The sequence below is a fragment of the Heliangelus exortis genome, chromosome 11, assembly GCF_036169615.1.
Source record: "Heliangelus exortis chromosome 11, bHelExo1.hap1, whole genome shotgun sequence".
Taxonomy (NCBI): Eukaryota; Metazoa; Chordata; class Aves; order Apodiformes; family Trochilidae; genus Heliangelus; species Heliangelus exortis.
The window spans coordinates 914,411-924,554 of NC_092432.1; the positions used below are offsets into that span (position 1 = coordinate 914,411).

A 10,144-nucleotide genomic window follows, 5' to 3' on the forward strand; every position below is an offset into this window, starting at 1 on the left:
TTCCTTTTTTCCCTTTTTTCCCTTTTTTCCCTTTTTTCCCTTTTTTCCCCTTTTTTCCCTTTTTTCCCTTTTTTCCCTTTTTTTTCCCTTTTTTTTTCCCTTTTTTTTCCCTTTTTTCCCTTTTTTCCCTTTTTTCCCTTTTTTCCCTTTTTTTCCCTTTTTTCCCTTTTTTCCCTTTTTTCCCTTTTTTTTCCCCTTTTTTCCCTTTTTTTTCCCCTTTTTTCCCTTTTTTTTCCCCTTTTTTCCCTTTTTTTTCCCCTTTTTTCCCTTTTTTTCCCCCTTTTTCCCTTTTTTTTCCCTTTTTTTTCCCTTTTTTTTCCCTTTTTTTTCCCTTTTTTTTCCCTTTTTTTTCCCTTTTTTTTCCCTTTTTTCCCCTTTTTTCCCCTTTTTTCCCCTTTTTCCCCTTTTTCCCCTTTTTCCCCTTTTTCCCCTTTTTCCCCTTTTTCCCCTTTTTCCCCTTTTTCCCCTTTTTCCCCTTTTTCCCCTTTTTCCCCTTTTTCCCCTTTTTCCCCTTTTTCCCTTTTTTTCCCTTTTTTCCTGCAGGGGTGAGGAGAACCAGGGCGCTGAGGCTTCTGCCCAGTCTGAAGCCACAAGTTCAAAGCCTCCGAGATGCCGGGGAGGCGGTGCATGGGAACCAAGTGCTCCGTGAAGTTTTCCCTAGGAAATTAAGCACCTTTATTGCCTTAAAGGAGCGCTGCTGAGGAACCACGGACCCATGCAAATTCCCCTCTGCGCTCCTGAGCGAAAGGGCTGGTTCCCAGCTCAGCCCTGGCTCCAGCCCCATCCTGCTCTTCCCAGCTCCGTGTCCTGCTGGGATGGACCTTTTCCAAGCCCATGGAGATGGAGCAGGAGGGGTCTGGGTGACGGAGGCCCCCGGCAGCTCCGTGGGGCAGCAGCGTGGGGCTGGAGCCTCCCAAAAACAGGACTTTGGTGGTGGTGATGGTGATGGTGATGGTGGTAATGATGGTGATGGTGGTAATGATGGTGATGGTGGTAATGATGGTGATGGTGGTAATGATGGTGATGGTGGTGGTGGTGGTGATGCTGGTGGTGGTGGTGGTGATGCTGGTGGTGGTGATGGTGATGGTGGTAATGATGGTGATGGTGGTGATGGTGATGATGGTGATGGTGATGGTGATGGTGATGGTGAGGGTGGTGGTGATGGTGATGATGGTGATGGTGATGGTGGGGTTGGAGGAGGTAGAGGGAGCCTGTGCCAGCTGGAGCCACGGGGTTATTAGCAGGGACTGCACACAGCAAACTCACCATCTGCTCACGTTTGGAGCATTTCCCCTTTTGTCCATTTTCTGGAGAAATCTTCTGGAGGTTTCCTCCACCCCCTGCAGCCCTGCTGCTGCACCAGCCAATGGTTCTGCACTCGCAAATCCAGGCGGAGCCGCTGGAAAAGGGGGGAAAACCTTCGGCAACTGCTGCCTGCCGGCTGGGAAGGGTTTCCAAGCTGAAGGTTGCTGCCTGCGTGTTATTTCTTGCTAATTGCAGCATCTTGGGGTGACTTCAAAGCTCCCCATCAAAGGGCAGGAGGCTGAACACGGGTTGCAGTGGCAGACTGGGCTGCTGGCACTGGCTGAGCACCCAGGAACCCCCTCAGCAGGACCCAGCTGCAGAACCGGGATGGGAGCTGGGCTGCAACAGAGCTTTGAAAGAAAGGGAGATGAAAAAGGAACCGGCATTCCAGACAAATTGCTGCAGTTGTTCCAAAAAATTCCCCTGTCAGCAGCTGCTCCAAGTGGAGGCTTCGCTGCTGCTTCACCCCGGGGTTTCAGCCATGAAAACCTGCCCAGTGCTGGGGTGGGGTGTGTGGTGTCCCCTGGGACATCCCCAGGGCTGGCAATGAGCACCCAAGTGCCCAGAGCCCCCCTGGGAACCCCCAGCCTCTTTACTACCTTGTGAGCTCTTCCATTTTTTAATTTTTTAGACTAAAAGTTGCAGCAAACCCATCCCAAACAACCCAGTGGCTTGGGGCAGGATTTTTCCCCTGGGGAGGTCCAAGCCCACGAGATTTCTCCATGACCTTCATGGCCCAGCAAGCCCCTCTTCCCCCCTCTTCCCCCCTCTTCCCCCCTCTTCCCCCCTCTTCCCCCCTCTTCCCCCCTCTTCCCCCCTCTTCCCCCCTCTTCCCCCCTCTTCCCCCCTCTTCCCCCCTCTTCCCCCCTCTTCCCCCCTCTTCCCCCTCTTCCCCCTCTTCCCCCCTCTTCCCCCCTCTTCCCCCCTCTTCCCCCCTCTTCCCCCCTCCTCTTCCTCCTCCTTCTCCCTGGATCCTCAGCTCCCTTCTCCATCCCTGCCCCTTCCCCAGAGCTGCCTCCCCCTGCCTGCTCAGCCCACCAGGCTGCTGGAAGTCAGATGGATCAAGCTGCTTACCCACTGTGCAAAGAGGTGCTTTCCCAAACCTGTCACCTGTGTCCTTAATTAGCATCACTGGGGCTAAATTTTAATCATATCTCTGAGTGTTTAATTAGAGTAATTGCCCTCAGGACAGAAGGAATGACAATGTACACCTTGCTGGAACTGTGTCTGTGTGTACTGGAGGCTGATAGTTGGTTTTTAAGGCATCGCCAGGATAATTTTCTGCAGTCATCTTAAGATTTGAGGATTTGGCCAGGAGAATCTTCCTGTAGGATTTCTGTGGGTGCAAGCAGTGTCTGGGGAAAATCAGACATCATCTGACTGGGGGGGGCATCCCCCACACCAGGCACGGAACTGGAAACAGATGAAAAGTGGAAGAAAGGCTCAGCAGCATCTCTGGAGGGAAAGGACAAGTGGAGTCATTGTGTGGAGCACAAGGACAAGGGCTCTTTGAGCTCCTGCTGGAAAATATCTCCCCAGTGTGCTGGCTGTGCCGTGGAGCCACAGTGCTGCCTGTCCCTAGGGCAGAAAAAACCTGTGAGGCCAGAGAAAGGACCAAACCTGGGTGCAGCCAGGAGGGTCCCTCCCCCAGCCCCCTCCCAACCTGCCCAGGGATGCTCCGTCCTTCCCTTGGCAGCATCCAGGCTGAGTTATCCCAGGCAGGGACAGGACAGCCATTGTCCCAGCTCTGATTTGGTTCCCTGGGCCAGGAGCAGACGTGTCCAGGGCATCTTTAGGCCCTCATTCCACGGATGGACAAGGAGGAGCCTCCCAGGAGCTGCTGGGGGGATGTCTGGGAACAGGAGCAGCAGATTTTGTGTCCAAGGCCAGGTTGGATGGGGCTTGGAGCACCCTGGGCTGGTGGGAGGTGTCCCTGCCCATGGCAGGGGTGGCACTGGGGGGGTTTTAGGATTCCTTCCAAACGTGTCTGGGGTTCTATGGTTGTCCCTGGGTGGAGTTTGTCACCTTACGGTGGCCGTGCCTGCAGCCCCAGCTCTGCCATCACCTCTCCTGGGCAGGGACAGCCCCCAGCCCCCAGGAGACCTTCCTGCACCAGTCATGCTTTGATCTGATGACCTTACAGACAATCCCCGACCCTGCGATGAGATTTCTATCATTTCAGGCAGCAGCACCACAACCAGGAGCCACAGGAGCTCGGGATGCAGTCGGAGAGGGCTGGACCACCCTGGGCCAGTTTGCTGGGAGCAGGGAAGCTCTGGCAGCGAGGTTTGGAAGGCAACACTTTCATCTGGTAAATAACTTGTTCTTCATTTGCATGAGGCTCCAGCTCCTCTGCTGAGCTGCAGCTGCTTCAAAGAGCAGACACCGGAGTGGGAACTCCTGCATCCTCCCAGCAGCTCCCAACCAGTCTGCCCAGTTTAGTAAATGGCATTAGTATCTGAGCTGCTTACTTAAAGCTTTAAAAAGTAACCGACTTCCTTGAAGTCATTAAAGCCTAACCTTTAAACTCCAGGAGTCTAATGGTTCAAGCCAAGCATAATGTTGAGGCACATCTGTGATAAATCTGCTTTTAATCTCCACAAAGTGCTTTCCGTGGATTCCAAGGTGAAGGTATTAGGTGTTAGCTGAACACACTGAGTGCTAGTAAAATACACGAGATTGTAATCTATTACCTTTTACACAAAGCAGCGTTTAGTTTTATTAACTATTGAAATATACTGAAAACTGTTAAAAAAGCACCGTGTAAATCTTTTCAGGTCCGTGCTGTTTGATTTTATAGCAGTTTAATTCCTTGCAAAAGGAGCAGGAGGGAGGGGGGGGTCAGCCACTGACTTGGGTTTTGGGGCTGGGTTTGTCTCAGTCCCCAGCTCTTCATCTGCCTCTTTGCAGCACTAATTGTCAGGAAAACTCACAGAAAAAAAAAAATCCTTGAAGCCACAGAAAACTGTAAACGTGGGAATGATTAAAAGGCTGGAAAGTCAGCACTGGAGTCGGTGCATGGGGAGCTCTCCCCATCCTTCCCGAAGGCTCTGGAAGGGATAGGGATGTTTGTTGGGGTGCCAGGGAGATCCAGAGCCTGGAAGGGTCTGAGGGGAAGCTCGGTGGCTCAGGGACAGCTCTGGGCAGCTTCATCTGGGCCATGGCTTTCCTTTAATAAAAAAACGAACTTGGAAAACATGATTTGAAAGGCTGCTCCAGCTCTGGAGGGAAATAAATGCTTCAGAGCTGAGAAAGCCAAAACATGTTTTGGTTCTTTCCACTCTTGGAAGAGCTGTCAATAGCTGTTGGGGTTTTTTTTGTTTGGGTTTTGGGGTTTTTTTGTTTTTTTTCTCTCGCTCTTTCTACTTTCCTCTCCCTCACTTTATTATTATTCACTTTGCTGTGAAAGCTGGGACCAAACCAGGACGAACCCCGGTGCCAAAACCTCTGCACTTGGAGAACATTTGGACCCCGAGTTGGACCTTGAATTACATCTTGCACGTGGCCCCAGCCGCCTGGGACTGAAATCCAGAGTATCCTTGAATTCCTGGTTGTTAAAGCCCAGCAGCCCCTGCATGGGGTTTCTCTGTCTTCCCAAAACCCGGGGAGGGAGGGAGGGAGGGAAAAATCCCAGAGCTGAAGGGCTGGATGCACCCACTCCAGGGCCTGGAGCTGCTGAGGATGGTGCCAACCTTGCTCCCATCCCATCCCATCCCACGGCCAAACCCTCCTGGTGACAACAGCCTCCAGCCTGGGTATGGGGCAGGACCAGAGGTGCAAAACAAGGACAAGGTGCTCGCTGTTCCCCTTTCCTATCTGCAGGATCATCCTCTCCATCCCCGCCGCCTTCCCCTCCACCTGGGAACCTCCCTTTCCATGGGATCCCCATAGGACCCAACCCCGGCCACCAGAGCTGTTCCCCCTCACCCTCTCCTTTCCCACTTCCCTTTCCCAATTTCCTTTTTCCCTCCATCCCCCCCCCCTGCTCGTTTCCACCAGCTGCAGCCCATAAACAAGACACATCCTCTTCTCCTGGAGCCCCTGAGCAGGGAGCTCTTGGCCTCACGCTCGCAGTACAAGGTGTTCCCGTGGTTATTACCCCTAAATAATGTGGTTTAACAATTAACAGCTTGTTGAAACGGTGATTTGCATTTCCCTGCTACTGCACAGGAGACTTTCATCTCGGCACACAACCCCCCACCCGTGTCGGGACGTGCTGGGGGAGCTCTGCCCCCTCCTCACTCTCTTTGCTGTCCCCACAAATCCCCCCCGGTGTCCCCAAATCGGCTCCTCATGGCCTGGCTGAGCTGAGGGGGGGGGGGGCTCGGTGGGAGGGGGGTGGGACGGGGTGAGCTCTTCCCCCCCCCACCCCCATCCTCAGGCTGCTTTGAAGGAGCTGGCAGCAATTATCTCTAATTAGAGGCGGCGCATCAGAAGCCAGACGGCTTTGAACCTCAGAGGGAGCCTGGGCTGGTTCCAGGGCAGAGCAGCCCCGGCCAGAGGAGGAGCTGAGGTTGTGGGGACTCGGGATGGTTTTGTAGCCCAAGCAGGGGGGCAGCGAGTCCTCTGTCCTGCTGTCAGCATCCTCACAGCTTCGCACGGAGGTTGTGAGGAACAAAGGATGCAATGGGGAGAGCTCAGAGCACCTTCCAGTGCCTGAAGGGGCTCCAGGAAAGCTGGGGAGGGACTTGGGACAAGGGCCTGGAGGGATGGGATGAGGGGGAAGGGTTTCCAGCTGGGAGAGGGGAGATGGAGAGGAGATTTTGGGGAGAAATTCTGTGGGGTGAGGGTGCTGAGCCCCAGGGTGCCCCCAGAAGCTGTGGCTGCCCCATCCCTGGCAGTGTCCAAGGTTGGATGGGGCTTGGAGCACCCTGGGGGGGTGGGAGGGGTCCCTGAGCATGGCAGGGGGGAAATGGGGGGGGATTTAAGGTCCCTCCTTGTCATCCCCCTGGAGCAGGTGAGGGAGGTGACCCCAAGAGGGGCTCTGGGGGGATGGATGGATGCTCCATCCCTTGATGGGATGTGGGGGGATGGCTTGGAACTGGAAAAGAGGAGATGGGAGGGAGAAATTCAGTGCTGAGCCCCAGGGTGCCCCCAGAAGCTGTGGCTGCCCCAGCCCTGGAAATGTGGGAGCTTGGATGGGGCTTGGAGCACCCTGGGGGGGTGGGAGGGGTCCCTGCCTGTGGCACTGGGGGGGCTTTAAGCTCCCTCCAGCCCAAACCAGGCTGGGGTGCTGTGTTTCTATATCAAGGAGCCCAATTTATTTTGAGGATGCCTGGTGACCTTTCACAGGCAACGCAGATAAAGGCTGGGCCAGGCAGCATTGTTCTCTCTTAAACCAAGAAATAGAAACATTAATCATCTAACCAGCCATTTATCATGGTTTGGGGGCATTAATTTGATGGTATGTCATTTCCCATTTGGTTTGTGTGTTGTGGAGGTTGCGTTCAAAGCACCTTCAATTAGATGTAACTAATGATAGAGGCTATTTTAAGGACTGATGATCCCTTCTAGCAGGAGGTTGCTGTGACCAGCACAGCCCTTGGAGCAGCCTCAGGGTCCCTGACAAATTGAGGGGGCTGCAGGTTGGCAGTGGGGAGGGGGACAGGGAGATATGTGAGCAGCTGGGGGCCTCCTTTCCCACCAGAGCCTCAGGAGATTTCTGGGGATGCTGCAGTGTGGAGGGACAAATAAATCTGATAAAGTGGGGTGAGTGGGGAGCTTGGAGCAGGTCCAGGCAGGCAGAGCTTGATCCTCCTCCATGTATCCACTGCAGGGAGCCAGGCAGATCACAGCACCCAGTTCAAAGATGTCCAAAGGGGGAGAGACCTTCGGGGAGACTTTGGAGCATCTTCCAGTGCCTGCAGGGGCTCCAGGAAAGCTGGGGAGGGACTTGGGACAAGGGAATGGAGGGATGGGGTCAGTACTGGGATCAGAAGCAGCAGAGCTGGGCAGATTCCTGCAGCCACCTCTGCCATCCCACCTCAGAAACACCCTGATCCTCCCCAGGCAAGCAAAGGCTGCCCCAGGTGCCACGCTGCCCAGCCAGGTGGGCAAAAACCCCTCCTCGGGGTGAGGTGGGACCCCCGGGATCCCTGCAGGGACCACCCAGCCCACAGCACCCCCAGGATGCAGCGGCAGGAGGAGTCCCACGGGTGGAGCAGGGGAGGAAATCCCGTACCAGGAGAGGAGCCAGGAGCAGCCCTGCGGTCACAGCCGGAGCCACCCTGGTGAGTCCTGGTGCTGGGTGAGGGAGAGAAAGCTGAGGCAGAGGGAAGGGGCCCAGCAGACGTCTGACCTTCCCTCTCCAAAGCTTTTGTCACAGGGAGAAAGTGCCCGGGATAGGTGATGCAGAACAAGCTGTTCTGGAGAGCTGTTGGAGACAGGGGAACCCTCGTCCCCTTTCACAGCAGGGGGGGAGCAAACAAACAAAAACCCCAAAACAGAGGAAATGGCACGTGTCTCCTCTTCTGCACCAGCTCTGGCTTTTCCCTGGGAAATGTGGCTGAAATTATGGCTTTGACTAAACAGAGCTGCTGTCCCTGGCTGTGCCGATGTCTCTGGGCTGGGAATCCCCTCGGAGCTCAGCCCAGAGCCGGCCCGGGAGGTCACCAGCTCCTTCCCATCACCCCAGGTCTCTGCTTGGCCAAGGGATGGGGGAACAGGGCTGCTGCCCAGCACAGCCGAGGTCTTTCTTGGGGTGCAGAGTGCTTAGGAGGGGCCAACACAGCTCCCCCAGGACTCTCCGCAGGGATGCTACGGGAACGCCTGGGATATTCCCAAACCCCAGGCTGTTGTGTTCTACCCCCGGGCTCCAGGCAGTCTCTAAAGAGCGTGAAGCCCTTCTCCAAACTTGCCCGCTGGCTGACAAACTCCTCTGTCACGTAGCGGCCCCAAGTTATTCGCTGCTTCTCCTCTCTCCACACATTCTTCCCAGAACAAACCAGCGCAGCAAGGCGGCCGCGCGTCATCCTCCTCCCGGGGAGCTGGCGGCTTCTCCCCGGTTATAAACCGGAGCTGACAAGTGTCAGACCTCCTGCCAAACCCTCCCTGACTGGCACTCTGCGGAGTGTTGGTCAAACAGTAAAATCCATTCATTTGTCTCAAAGCAAACCCACAGCGTTTCTCCTCGTCTGGGGCTGGGACAAAGCCTCTGCCTGTCTGCTCCCAACGCCCTTCCCAGGGTGGCTTCGTCCCCTCCTGTCCCCGCAGCCGGGCTCTGCGGGATGCCAGGGACACAGCCCCGGGGCTCGGGGGGGGGGGGAGGGGGGGAGGTTTGAGCCAGACCCTCAGCAAAGCAGGGAAGCTCAAGTTTGGGGATTATCCCCTGCCAGGGCGATGCTCCGGGTTTGGCTGCCAGCAGGAACCCTGGGTCACCTCCATCCTCTTGCTCCGCAGCCCCACACGATGTCCCCAGCCCCAGGACCTCCGTAATTCCCGGGGGACACCAGCTTGGTGTGGATCACGGTGTTCTTGCTGACGTGCCTGCCTGCGTGCTTCGTGTCTGATGAGACTTCCGAAGAGGGAGATGCTTCGTCTCCAGACCAGCAACAGATTGAGGCACAGAAGCATCTCTCGCTGGTGCAGAGTCTTCAGGAAGCTTGTGGGTATTTTTTATTTTTTTTTTTTTTAATTTTTAAATTTTTTTAACGACGTTGGAGATGTGCTGGGAGTAAAGTGGGGGACACAAGGTGAGAGCCGTGCAAAGCTGGCAGCTCCCGTGGGAGCCATGGTGGCTGTGAGTGCCACTGCAGCCCCTGCCCTGGGCACAGCCCCTCCTCTGGGTGCTGCCACCCTGCTCCTGGAAGAGAGGAGCCTGGGCAGCCCCGTCCCCACAGGGCAGCCTCGAAATAAAGGTTAACCCTGCAAGAGGAAACTTGCTGCCTGCCCACGGGGCAGGTGATGGGCTCCTGGGGAAGAGAACACTCCTCATCCCAAGCACCTTTCGGGATAAGGGATGCTCTCTGCAGATAAATGCCACATTTTTTTGCTGGTGATGGGGGGGGGGAGGCTCTTAATCATCCCCCTCCTCTTCCGTTTTCTTCTCGCTTTGATGAAATTTCTCGCGTGTCCTCGCAGGCAGCACAGAATTGTTTTGCTTTGCTCAGAGCCCAAGGCTGTGCCCTGCCAGGGCAAACCAAGCCCTTTGTCAAGGCTCCGGCTCCCAGCCGGCTTCTTCCCGGGGCTGGCGAGCAGGAGGCAGCCCGGCTGCACAATGCTGGGACCCCGCCAGCTCCGGACCCCACGCCGTGCCTCCCGTTCCCGTGGGTGGTACGGGGAGAGGGGATCGTCCCGCTGAGCAGGGGAGGGGGGCTGCTGACACCCCTCAGCCACAGAGCCGGGGGCTCTGAGCCCTTCCCCTCAGCGGGAGATGTTGCAGGGTGGGTGGTGAAGTTACCCAGGATGGGGGCTTCAGGGTGGCCCACGCTGGTGATGAGGAGGTACCTTGATAAACCTTTGATTTCAGAGCTGCACCGAGCCCCACCAAGCGACTCTGAAACCAAAATTCTTCTTTCCATGGGGCCCTGCTCTTCTGCAGCCATCAGCCCAGCCAGGGAGGGGGGTTGCTGCACCTTGCTGTGGGCTGCATGGGAACCGACACCTCCCCGACCTTCCCTGGGGACCCCTGGGTGGGTTTGGAATGATCATTCCTCAACTGCTGAAAGCTGCCCAGGCCCCAAGTGCACGAATTACAGCTGGGCTATAAAACCACGCTTTAATCCACCCAGGAGCAGGGCGCTGGGATGGAGGGTGCCGCCCGCCCGCCCTGGCAGCCGTCCCCTACCCACCAGAGGGAGGAAAAAGCCCCCTCCCCGTGGGGACAGCAGTGCTGGCCTTG

At 56.0% G+C, this 10,144-nt stretch overlaps 1 long non-coding RNA gene across 1 annotated transcript in view; it reads left to right on the forward strand.

The window, feature by feature from the left end:
- Positions 1 to 3,989, forward strand: part of LOC139800703 (uncharacterized) — a 16,000-nt gene extending 12,011 nt beyond the window's left edge. The window contains exon 4 of the long non-coding RNA XR_011727885.1: positions 3,488 to 3,989. This is a non-coding gene — a long non-coding RNA (uncharacterized lncRNA). The remainder of the gene's footprint in view (positions 1 to 3,487) is intronic.
- Positions 3,990 to 10,144: the final 6,155 nt, after the last annotated feature.